We start from the raw sequence: 11,310 nt of genomic DNA, 5'->3' as shown, positions 1-11,310 counted from the left end.
GAGGTTGAATTTCTATGGAAAAAAGAACAAAAGCAGTTCTAAATGGCCTGGTATTGCAATTATGGACTGCTTTAGTTTGAATTTGGCTCTTACAGGTACAATTTTGCAGAGGAAAACCAAAAACACAGGTTTGGGAGGTGGGACGGGGTAAATACCTGTGTTTTGGAAGGCGAACCAGTGTAATTTGCAAATTGACTGACGAGTTGAGGTGCAAAATGCTGGAGTTTGCTGGTTGGGTGGTGGACTGGAGCTTGCGCAGCTGCTTGGACGTTAATTTGCATGCAACAGTCTCGCGAAAACAATGAATGAAAATGACAATTTTATGGGTCTTTTAACAAAAATGGTTTCGTGGGGCTTTTTGGGGCTTTTCGGTCGGATGATGTCATCGGGATGTGACGTTTTGTCGTGATGCGGGGTATGGGCATTGACGTGGCGATGACGTCAGCGGGCGGCAAGGATAATTTTAGGGGCGAATGTTCGCCCTTTGGCGAAATTAAGGGGTTTTAAATTTTTAGTGGGCGAATATTTTGTATCATAGTACATTTTTACAAATCACCTCAAATAGCCCACCTTATTTTAAGGGAGAGGGTAAAAAAGGTAAATTTAGCCCTTGAAATTAGGACTTACAACCTTCCATTCTCCCATTTTCAAGAATAGGTTTTATTTAAGTGAATCCATTCGCCCATTTTCAAGAATAGGTTTTATTTAAGTGAATCCTATGGGCCAAATACCATATTTATAAAAGAGGTATGGTAAATTAATAAAAATATAAATAAATGAGAGGTATGGTAAATAAATAAAACGTCTTTTTATACTTACTCAAAAGGTATGGTAAATAAATAAAAATATAAATAAACTAGACGTATCGTAAATAAATAAAACCTCTTTTTATATTTAGTCCATAACCCTCGTTCTATTTATGAAGGCTCAAGAAAGAGGTTTTATTTAAGTGAATCCTATGGGCCAAATACCATATTTGTAAAAGAGGTATGGTAAATTAATAAAAATATAAATAAACGAGAGGTATGGTAAACAAATAAAACATTTTTTATATTTACTCCATAAGTCACCTTATATTTACGAACACTCAAAAAATGGGTTATATTTAGGTGAAACCTATGGCCAAAATACTATGGGACAAATACCATGGACTAGATTGTTATTAATACCATGCAAAAACCATTATTAACCCTAATATTAGAATTAATAAAAATAAAAATGGCACATGGTATTGACCCATGGTATTCACCTGGAATGTAGCCTATTTAAATGGGGGAATTAAACCAGCATGTAGCCTATGCTAAGATTCACTAGGACTTTACAAAGTTTTATTATTTAGTGAAAGACTCGCCAAGATCTTACAAGATTTCATAATTGAGTAAAATATTCGCCATGCCTAGTGAGAGATTCGCCAAAAAATTATATATACATATTATATTATTGATAAAATCGCCTTCCATTTTTCCTATATACCATGGAGATTTGCCCATTTATTATATTTATAAATTTAGGGGGGGTTCTTAAAATTTTCCCTAGCGGGCGGGGTCAGCGGGAGGGCGGTAAGCGATATCGGCCTGCACTGCTTATGTGCTATGGTGGTTTTGGATGGAGGGGCCACGAGCATGCTGGAAGGGCTCCACGTGTCCCAGGTATGGCGGGAATACCGCCGGCTCCTCGGGCGGTAAACTAGAGACGATGGGGAGTGCGCGATATGATCTGGAGCTGTCCGATCAACAGGACTGGATCCAACGGTTGGCGGTATGTCGGAGATGGGTCAGGGCTATGGCGCGGGACCCACGTAATAAACAATGTTTTTAAATATATCGGGGCGATTGCTATTGGCTGTCGGGGGGATTAGACTATTAATTAACCAGGTGTTAATTAACTTTCGAATATTTACGCGGTGGAGGTTTTTAATGCATTCCGGGTGAACCATTAAACCCTCGTTTATATAGTGTTATGGTTATATATTAACCAGGGGCGGGATACTTAAATTTTTTGGGGTTTTTCATATGTTTACATAATATCGGGGGGGGGGGGGGGGGGGGGAGGAATATAGGGATTTATATAGTAATGTTAATGGTCACAATGGATCTATGAAGGGTGAGCACCAAGTTATAAAGTTCAACAACTTAGGCTTAGGGAACAAGAGGATTTTACACAAGAAATGTGGTTTCTTTGCCCAAGGCAAGAATGCTATTTTCCTCAGGTTTTTTCATGAAATGGAATGATTTAAGAGTATTGAGTAGATCTCAATATCCTTGGGGGGAGGTTAGTAAGTGATTTTGGGAGAAGTGTGAAGGGAAGTTAGACATGCATCACTTGAGTTGTAGCCAAACAATCGCCATTGTACTTATGATATCAATAAGATTAACCTCTTGAGAAACAAAGATTAATCATAAGCATGCTTCTGCAACACCAAAACTACCTACCCAGCCTATTGTACCTAACATTTTTTCTCTTCTTCCATGGGTGCACTTGGACTAGCAAACCCTTACAAATTTTCTTTTCTCTTCATGGGAATCCTATCTAAGTCTTCCCTTATTTCTTCCAAGGGTTGAGATTTAACAGTTGAGCTCCTTTGCTTCTATAGCTATCTCCTTATCTGCCAAGATTGAACTGATTGGAAATATTTGTAGGTTTTAACCCTATACAGAAATTACCTGCATACGAATTCTTAAACAAAGAAAATAAACAATGCGAGAGCATAACCCATAAAACACATATGCACAGAGATTTTTCCCTGGATCCCAAAACCGGGACTACCAGCTTGATTTTTCATTATGTTCCTTTCAATGTTACAATACATATTTATACATGCCGAAGCATCCAATACCATGTGCGAAAATCATGCACAAAACCATAGGTAGGTTCGCCCAACCTAATATAGGGTCCAAATTTTTTTTTCCTGGGGCGCTGCCCCGGAACCCGTAGAGGGGGGCTACCTGCCCCCCTCAAACCCCCTGTGACCCCCCCGCTGCGCAATCGGCGCAACGAAGGGGGGCTACCGCCCCCCTCTAACCCTCCGTTTAACTACGTAGGTTAGTCGTGGAAAGAATATAACACAACCCAACAATATTTTATTCTCTATCTCTAAAACAAGAAATTCAAACAAGAACTGGCCAAGATTAAGCTGTTTGGCCATCCCTCAACTGTGCCAAGAGTCGACTAATTACACAAAATGAGATTCTTTGCACAAATAGAATAGTAGTGGAATTTTGGACTAGCACACTTTCCTGGTCTTCTTTATTTGGGGTCCATTTCTTTTCTTTTTTGACCATTTCATTCTTTTTTTTCCCTTTGATCTTTCTTTTAGGGCATACCCTCTTTTAATTTTTTAATTTTTTGATCTTTTCAAAATATGGAAACCTTTGCAGCGGGGAAAGGATGAACATATTTGGGATTTTACCAGTCAATCATGAAATATGACACCTATTGGTATAGGAGCATAACAAACTCACTATTAGCTCCTCAAACAGTTTGGAGCTAATTTAACTAGACTTAACTCAGTAAATTGAGTTAACTAATTACAACTCAAATATAACTCAATCTTATCTCCTTAATTTAAGGGATAACTCTTGCATGACTTCAAAAAGACTTCTAACTTGAATTTCTCCAACTAATTAATTTAAATAAATTAATTAATTATTTCCAAGTAGCTGTTAAGACTAAATTAGATTTTAATTCAAAATTTAATTCAAGGACAAATTAAATTGGAATATTCTTGTTGCCATATTTCAACACTCCATCTCAACAAGAAAGGGATTATCTGCCACTGCGATCCTATCTCTATGGAACTCGAATTTACACTTTGATAATGCCTTTGTCAAAATGTCAACATCTTGCTCCTCTGTCGAAATATATTGCAACAACATGATCGTCTCGTCGTGTGAAAAGCCACGGGAAACAAATCTTGCCTTATTCTTCTCAACACTACCATCAATAGTGTTATTTACCTTGTAAAGCCAACGGGAACTCACAATTTACTTGTTCTCCGGTCTCGGAACCATGTCCCAAACACTGTTACAAACTATGGAGTCATACTCCTCCACCATAGCATCAACCCAAATCGGCTGCTGCACTGCTTCCTTAAAGGAAGATGGCTTGGTCTCAACACATTCCCCAGCAAGGGCCATGTATCCATTGTACCTCTCAGGTGACCTCCTCTGTCTGCGCTAAGAAGATGGTGCTCCCACATTCTCTCTCGCATCCTCCAACAATCTGTCAGCTTCTCTTGTGTGCTTCCATCCATCTCTGGAAGACTTTGCTTGAGTGGATGTCTCCACTCCTGGAACCTCTGCATGCAGCTACTTCACATTAGTCTGAGGTTCCTCCTACTTAGGAAACAATAGTTCCTCCACAACCTATAGTTGGAGCTTCCTCTCAAGGGAAACTCACATGGCCTTCTGCTCATCAAACTTGAGATCTCTGCGAACCACTATACTTCGACTAGTAGGCAAGTACACCCGATAGTTGTGAGGTGTATCAGTGTACCCCACAAATATCCCCAAATTTGCTGTCGGCTCAAGCTTCTTTCATGCATCCTTTGTCACATGGAAATATACCGATGAGCCAAAGATCCTAAAGTGACCCACATCCGGTCTCTTGCAGGAGAAAGGTTCCTTTGGTGTCTTCATCCCAAGTATGCGATGCAGGCTTCTATTCTGCAAATAGACCGCTGTGTTGCATGCCTCAGCCCACAAGTGAAGTGGTAGGCCTTGGTCATGGAACATTGCCCATGCTGCCCCTACAATAGTTCTGTTCTTCCTCTCGGCCACCCTATTCTTCTATGGGTTATGAGGTGCTATCAACTATCATTTAATTCCTTCCAGTGCACAGAAGTCATTAAAATCTTGAGAGACATATTTCCCACCATTGTCGCTTCTCAAGGCCTTGATCTTCTTCCCTGACTCTTTCTTGACCAAAGCTTTGAAATCACAAAACTTTTTGAAGGTTTGGTCCTTCTTCTGCATGAAATAAATCCAACATTTACAAGAATAGTCATCAATGAAAATCACATAATACCTTTGCTTCGTTGTGGATGCCGTTGAGAATGGTCCACACAAATCAGTATGAACTCGCTCTAAGATAACCTCTACTCAACTGTCTCAATCATGAAAGGAAGACTTGGTTTACTTTCCCAAGGTACAACCTTTGCATGTGTCAACTTGCTCAAGTTTACCTTTGGGAAGTCCTGTATATATCTGCTGCATTATCTTCAAAGCCCCATGATGCAAATGGCCCAACCTCCTATGCCACAACTCGCCAATATCTTGGCTTTGCACCAATTCTGCTTTCGTTCTCAATACTGCACAATCATCTACCTCTAGTTTATAGAGATTCTTCAGCCGAATCCATATCCTCTTGGTCTGACCCGTTGCTATGTGTCTTAGGAACACCTTTCCTTTACTGATGACAACATCGTAGACTTTGTCCTCCAACATCGCAACAGATACCAAGTTCTTCTTCAGTCCAGGCACATACATCACATCTGTCAAGGTGATAGGAGCTCCATGCTCCCTTTGAAAAGCAACCGTGCCCACTCCTGAAACACTATACCTTTCGTCGTCACCCATATCTATGCACATCTTGAGGTCTTTCTCCTCCAAGACACTGAATAAATTTTTATCACCAGTCATGTGGAATGAGGCTCCACTGTCACGATACCAAAAACAACCCATCATCGATAACACCATGCATGCAATGAGGGTAAATTCCATTTTGAACTGAGAGGCTAATGCCTCACCTTTCGATCCTTCCAAGGATCCCTTCTTGGACTTCTTCAATGGGAAATTAGTCGCATAATGTCCCATCTTGTGAAAATTAAAGCATATTACTTTAGACATGTCACCCTTCTTCCCTCCATGAGAAGAATTCGATTTGAAATGGGAAGCCTTCCCCTTCCCTTTCCTTGCCTTACTTATTAAGGCTAGATTTTCTTCATCATCCTTCTTGGATGAAGAACCATCTTGTGTGCTCCTCCTGATCTCCTCTTGCATAAGATCCAACCACAGTCGTTCCCAATCCGATAGTTTCTCCCTTCCATTTATAGAGTCCTGGTAGCTATTCCAACTCTTTGGAAGGCCAAGGAGAGCAAGGCTCACCATATCATCATCGACAGTAGTTATTCCCACACCGCCAAGCTCATCTCTATAGGTAGTGAGCTTGTTCAGATATGTGGAAATAGTATTTCCCTTCTCCATCTTGATTCTTCGAAGCTTATCCTTGAGCACCAATTTCCTCTGGTCGCTACTATTCTGGTAGAGGTCCTTCAATGTCTTCCACATTGAAAATGGAGTATCCTTCCCATGGAGACTCGAGACAATATGGTCTCGAACTCCCTCAAGGATGATCCGTCTCGCCTTCGCCACACAATTCTTCCACTCAACCAACTCTTGTGCATTGGTTGAAATTGGCTTTGGGATTTCTTGATCAATGAATTCCTTCAAGCCATTGTCTTCTAATACAACCTCCATTCTATCTTTCCATTCTATGTAACTTGAGCTACCTTCCAAGGCATACTCGAGTCTCAAGCCATAGAATGCCATTGGCCAACCTTGAAGTATGATATGAATTCGATTTGCACATGCAACCCTGAACTTCAAATTTCGAATTCTCTTCTCAGTGCACTGTTCACAGCTCCGATACCATGTAGAAAATCTGATGGTAGGTTAACTCGATAATGCAATATAAATCAAAGCAGAATACTATAACCTACTTCTACTATCAATTTGCGGAAGCTTAAAGATCGATCTGAACAATAACTAGAAGAAGAAGAATCAATGACACAATACACATGAAAATACTTTGGGGAAAGCCTTAGCTGAAAACCCCACACTATTGTATTATCATACATGGTGGAAATACATAGGAATTATACAAAGCCTTAGCTCTCACAACTAGCTAGCTCTTAGTACAATCCTCACAGATTCTCACAGGAAATCTTGGATTCTCTCTAGCCTTCCTCTCTGCCCTCCAAGCTCCTATTTCCTTGCGCTGTTCCTTGTGGATGATTGGCCTATTACCAAGTGGATGATCAAGCCTTCAAAACTACGCAATCCTCAAGGATTAATCCTTGACTGCATGCATGAGTTTTCTCCATGAGAAAACACATGCAACTAATAGTACACTATCCTTGAACATTTATCTCAACTGGGTCTTTCTCAGAATAGACATGCATGAGTTTCTGATGAGGGAATATTTAGTTAATTGGAGTAGCACTACTTGAGTGCATTAATGCATCAACTGACTATTAAATTACTATTAGTTCCTCAAACACTTTGGAACTAATTTAACTGGACTTAACTCAGTAAACTGAGTTAACTAGTTACAACTCAAATATAACTCAATCTTAACTCCTTAATTTAAGGGATAACTCTTTCATGACTTCAGAAAGAATTCTAACTTGAATTTCTCCAAATAATTAATTTAAAATAAACTAATTAATTATTTCCAAGTAGCTGTTAAGACTAAATTCGATTTTAATTCACAATTTAATTCAAGAACAGATTAAATTGGAATATTCTTGTTTCCATATTTCAACAACCCCGCTTCTTGTCCTTAAGATATGGTACATAGCTTAATAGTCCTAAAAAATTGGTGTCGTATTCATCGTTGGTCATCTGACCCATTTTTAGTTCATAGAACTCCACCTTATTGTCACAGTAGCATTCAAACAAGTATTTCTCTTTGAAGAGATTCTCATATTTCTCCCATGTCAATTCCTTCGCGGTAATGGATCCAATATTCTTTAGGTCCTCCCACCAGACGTCAACTTTTTCTTTTAAGTTGTAAGAGGCGACTCTAGCTTTCATATTCTTGGAATAATCATGTATTCTAAAGAAATTTTTCATCCCTAACATTCATGATTTGCCATCCTCTTCCTTCTTCATATCCCCATTGAATGTGAGTGGTTTCTCCTTGTTGAATTATTTAGGCATATGCTCCATTTCCCTACTCTCTGAGTGATGGTGATGGAAAGAGAAATGGTGTCTCCAGGTAGAAGAACTAGATAGTTTGATCGAGTGAGGCACCTGTGTTCTAGCCCTTCCTCCTAGAGTACTCAAAGGTTTTCCCCCTAGTACAATGTCCTCACTTCCCCTGCCTGGGCATATTTCTATATCTGCCACCATATGCTCCGTTGATGTTCTCCTTTGACTCACAAAGGATTTTTTTATATCTGCGACTGGTCCTCATTTTAGATTTCCTTTGCCTCTACCAGTTCGAGAGACTTTGCAGGATGACTGCATTGATATCATTCTGCCTTTATTTGGCTCTTATCGACCTCTAATTATCGGCCTTAAAGCTCCTGACCTCATCTGGGGCTTCTCAAGGTGTCCATCCAATCTGGGGAGTGATTCTCTTCCCCTTTACCAACTAATCTCTCTTCTTCGTTGGTTCTGATTCCATCACTTCCATTTTGGGACTGATTGGAACAATATTCAACCATTTCGGTCCTCATCACTGTATTTCTTCTATGTTCTACTGCTTGTGATGTGCTGTCAATCACACACATTGTTAGACATTTTAAAACAATAATTAAACACAAAATCAGGATCAAGATCTTTCATTCATGGATGTTTTCATGGGGGGTTCTTGTGGTAACAAACAACCATGTTAATGTGCATTCATTTACAAATCATCTGCAACAATCATTCAATTGTGGAATTGGTACATAATTGATGATAAGAACGTACTCACAACCATAACATTGCTCCCATCGATGTGTTAGCCATACACCAACTTACCTTGGTACAATTTCATTAACAACCAAAAACAAAATCCTAACTAAATCAATATCTTATAATTTTTGAAAATGCATTAAGAAATTCCTTATTTATTTTTGCCTTGATTAAATTAAGAGAAATTCGAATTTCAATTTCAATAAAATACATGGAGGTAGTTAACTGAGGTGAAATGGCTCTTGTCACTCAGTTAACTTAGTAAATTGGAGTTTGAGACACTTGAGTTTAGTTCTACACGATTGATTTCAAATTTGTAGCAATCTATTTCAGTGAATTTGAGTTATTGTCAGTGTAACTAGTTCTCACTGTTAGTAGAACTAGTGGAGGTTCAATCAAGGGTGTGCAACTTTTTTCACATTGAGTGATAATCGAATTAAACTAATCAATCAACCTAAATTAACTCATGCATGCAGAGAATTAAAGTTACCCAATTGATATTGGAGTTCAAGGGCTATGTACTATTAATTTTAAACTATTCCAAGTTGTACATGTGGTGCATGCAATCAAAGAAGGGCTTAAATGAATTGTGAAATCCGAATTGGTGAATTTGCTAATTAATAGGGGCCTAATTTCCAAGGGAAAAACACATGGAAATAGGAACTTGGAAGGTTGAGAAATTATCTAAGTGTTGGCTTGAGTTAGTCTGTAAGGCAGTGATATAGATTATACTAGTGTAGAGGTTTCTCAGGCTTGAGCAAGCATTGTATTTCTTCTCTATTCTTTGATTAATTAAATACAAATAGTAAGGGGTTTTGAGCAGTTGCTTTCCCCTAGATAAATATATGTGTATGTGTGTTGAATCTTGATGCATGTTAATGATTTGTGTTCTCGATCATGATTTTCTTTCCATAGATGAGTAGAATAGCTTCAAGTCTTCTGATCTAGTAAATTTCATGAGAAATTTTGAATCTACACATTAATTTTATACATGGTAGCAGAGAAGGAATCATAGTAGAGAAGAGAATTCAAAGTTGTCTTTGCAGGTGGATCAAATTTACAGGATCAATTCTTCAGATCTAGCAGGATGGATTTCTATGGACTGAGACTCAAGTATTCCCTTGAGGGTAGCTCGAATTATGTTGCTTGGAAGGACATGATGGAGGCAATGTTGGAAGATAATGGGCTGAAGGAATTCATAGATAATGATATCCCAAAGCCTCCAACATCTAATGCTTAAGATATAGAAGAATGGAAGAAGTGTGTAGCAAAGGCGAGGAGGATCATATTGGAGGGAGTTTGAGATCATATTGTCTCAAATCTCCATGGGAAAGAGACTCCATATGCAATGTGGAAGGCCTTGATAGATTTGTTCCAGAACAGTAGTGACCATAGGAAGCTGGCACTAAAGGACAAGCTTTAGAATATCAAGATGCATAAGGGTGACATAATTCCACAGTACCTCAGCAGGTTCACACAATGTCATGATGAATTAGGTAAAGTTGGTGTTACTATAATAGATGATGATCTGGTAATCTTAGAACTTCTAGGCCTTCCCAATAGATGACACAACTATTAGGATTTGGTTAATGGGAGGGAGAAGCCACAAAATTGGGAACGCATTTGGTCCCTTTGGTACATGAGGAGATAAGTTGGAACACCAAAGACAAAACCACGTCCAATGGTGATGATGAGGAGAACTGTGCCTTGGATGGAAAGGAAAATTAAGGGAAATGGAAGATATCCCAATCCAAAGCAGAATCTTGTCAAGGGGGAAAGAAGAAAGACTTGTTCAAAATCAAGTTCTTTCACTGTCATGAACTAGGACACTATGCTATGAAATGTCCACACAAGAAATCATGCAAGAAGACTGTAGGAGGTGCAAAAAGTGAAGCCTTGTCTTCGCAGTTCGAACTTGATTTTACCCTCATTGCATGCATGACAAGCACATTGATGGGTAGTTTGTGGTATCTTGACAGTGGTGCCTCATTCCACATGACAGGCAACAAATATTTTTTCAGTGACTTGGAGGAGAAGGATCTCTATATGCACATTGAGATGGGAGATAATGGAAGGTACAATGTGACTGACATTGGTACAATTCATTTTAAGAGGGAGTTTGAATCCCATCTCAAGATCAAGGATGTGATGTATGTATCAGGTCTAAAGAAGAATCTAGTTTCCGTTGCAGTTACCATGGCTACGATGCGATATTAAGTAAAAAAATGCTTTCTTGATACACATCCCCATGGGACAAGTGAAGTAGATCGAGGTTCGAGTGAAGAACCTCTATAAATTGGATGTGGAAGACTGTGCAACATTGAGCACAAAAATAGAGAAGGTGCAGAGCTGAGATGTCAGTGAATTATGGCATAGAAGACTCAACCATTTTCATCATGGCGCTTTGAATATCATGCATCAGATTTCTACAAGCCTTCCCAATGGAACACTAGAGTAGCGAGATACATGAAAAAGGTGTACAATGGGGAAGTACACAAAATCCATCTTCAATGATTGGGACAACACAACACATGCAATCCTTGAAAGGATCCACTCTGATGTATGTGGAATTTTCTCCATAGCCTCCACCACAAAGCACAAGTATTATGTTATATTTGTAGATGATTTA

Source organism: Pinus tabuliformis, chromosome 7, assembly GCF_031772625.1.
Source record: "Pinus tabuliformis cultivar Carrire ecotype Pingquan chromosome 7, CPIR1, whole genome shotgun sequence".
NCBI lineage: Eukaryota > Viridiplantae > Streptophyta > Pinopsida > Pinales > Pinaceae > Pinus > Pinus tabuliformis.
The sequence above is the reverse complement of the archived record's forward strand: the minus strand, read 5'-3'. Positions refer to the sequence as shown.